The following is a 1,758-nucleotide window of genomic DNA, read 5'->3' on the forward strand; positions in this document are numbered from 1 at the left end:
AGTTAGGGGTTCTCAAACATTCCGGATGAAAATGCACTTAAATTAGGGGCTCCTGCCCCACCCCCATCATGAAGGCCTGCAGTGAGTAACTTTTTGTTTTGTTTGTGTAAATATGTGCCAGTGGTTTACTTTATTATTCCTGCTGTTCTTGTTGATCTGATGCACGCTGCTCAGGTAGTAGGATGGCACAGAACCGACACTAAATACAGAGACCCAAACACACAGCTCCCATTGGCTGCTTCTGTGTGTGTGTGTGTGTGTGCGCGTGCGTGAATGAGTGTGTGAGGGAGACATGGACAGACCCTCTGCTGTCGTCTTGTAAAACTGGAACTTTCATCTTTATTTGAGAAATTGCGGCAGGTTCTCAGACTGAGACCCATTCAGAAGTGAGGACAAGGTTTATTTACAGTTTTCACTCTGTTTTCATGCCTCCACATTTCTGCTTCTCCTGAACAACATGATGAAACACAATAACAGAACATCTGACAGAGTCCAACCACTGCAGCAGTGTTTCAGTTCACACATCTGCAGCTTTTAACTCTGCCTGTCCCATACAAGCACTGAAGCTGTGAGGAGACAGGATTTGAGATGCCCAGGTGTCCATTACAACTACAGGGGAGTGTGTGTGTTTGTGTGTGAGTGTGAATGAACAGAACAGGTGAAGCCTAAAGACATTTCTAATACATGGTCGCATTGCATTCTGTGGCTGCACTGCGGTCACAGGACATTGAACTTTGTAGTGAAAAATTTAGTCATTTTGTCATTGTGTGTGCGTGTGTGCGCGTCTGTCTATGCAGTATCCACTAGCTAATGCAGCCTCGTGTATCGGTGTTAAGAAGCTGTCCAATACCTGTGTTAGAATTAAGATTTACTCTGTAATGAAAATGTGAAGTAAAACTATGCCATATATCTGATTGCAGTTTCCTGTCATCTGTTACACTGAAGCCAAACTGTCCTAAAAGTACAAAAAATTTACTTTAACCCCTCAACAGCCTTTGTTACACCGGTGGGCAAAAACTGTCGTTTCTGCCTGTAAACATTTCCATACACTACATAGGGCTTTTTTTTTTCATTTTCTTTGAAACCAGCATGTCAGACGACTTCMTCCGGTTCTTACCTTTAKTTTGACATCCTTACAAAAAATTCAAAAGGCTTTTATGGAATTTCARGAGCGAMACATAMACTTAGAGTAGGGTTCTGCCTTTGCTGTTGTAGAAATAAAATTAAACTCATCCAGGTCTCAAATACCATCAGCCTAAACAATGTAGCAGATGTGAACTCTACAAGCCAATGTTAGATTTAATCATTTCTGTATGATTCATTAAATTCCCCTCTAACTTCAGACCTGATATGATCACTGATGACCTGTCTTCAGTCATGTTACCAAAAGACAGAAGCTGCTTTAAACTGAGTTCACAGAAACCAGATCAAGCTTTAAAAATTTCATCAAACTCCCTGATAATCATCACAAACTGACTGTTAGGTTTAGTTCTGAAGGTATATCTGTTCTAATATCTAAGTTGATCAGAAACTGGTCCGTCCATGAATTCTCCACAAAGTGTATGAGCAGATAATCCTTTATGRTTTTTAACAATTTGACTATTTTTCTATCAGAACTGTAGGCAAAGCTTTCTAATATCTGTCCTCAGGATGAGAGACTGAAGATCAAATTAGATTGTTTTTTATATACATACACTCACCGGCCACTTTATTAGGTACACCACGCTATTAACGGTTTTGTGGTCATAAAGGGATGGC

At 40.4% G+C, this 1,758-nt stretch overlaps 1 protein-coding gene across 1 annotated transcript in view; it reads left to right on the top strand.

Moving 5' to 3' along the window:
• ap2a1 (adaptor related protein complex 2 subunit alpha 1) overlaps positions 1 to 1,758 on the top strand; it is a gene marked incomplete in the record, with an annotated part of 53,914 nt that overhangs the window by 39,152 nt on the left and 13,004 nt on the right.

Source organism: Austrofundulus limnaeus, unplaced genomic scaffold (assembly GCF_001266775.1).
Source record: "Austrofundulus limnaeus strain Quisiro unplaced genomic scaffold, Austrofundulus_limnaeus-1.0 Scaffold274, whole genome shotgun sequence".
Taxonomy (NCBI): domain Eukaryota; kingdom Metazoa; phylum Chordata; class Actinopteri; order Cyprinodontiformes; family Rivulidae; genus Austrofundulus; species Austrofundulus limnaeus.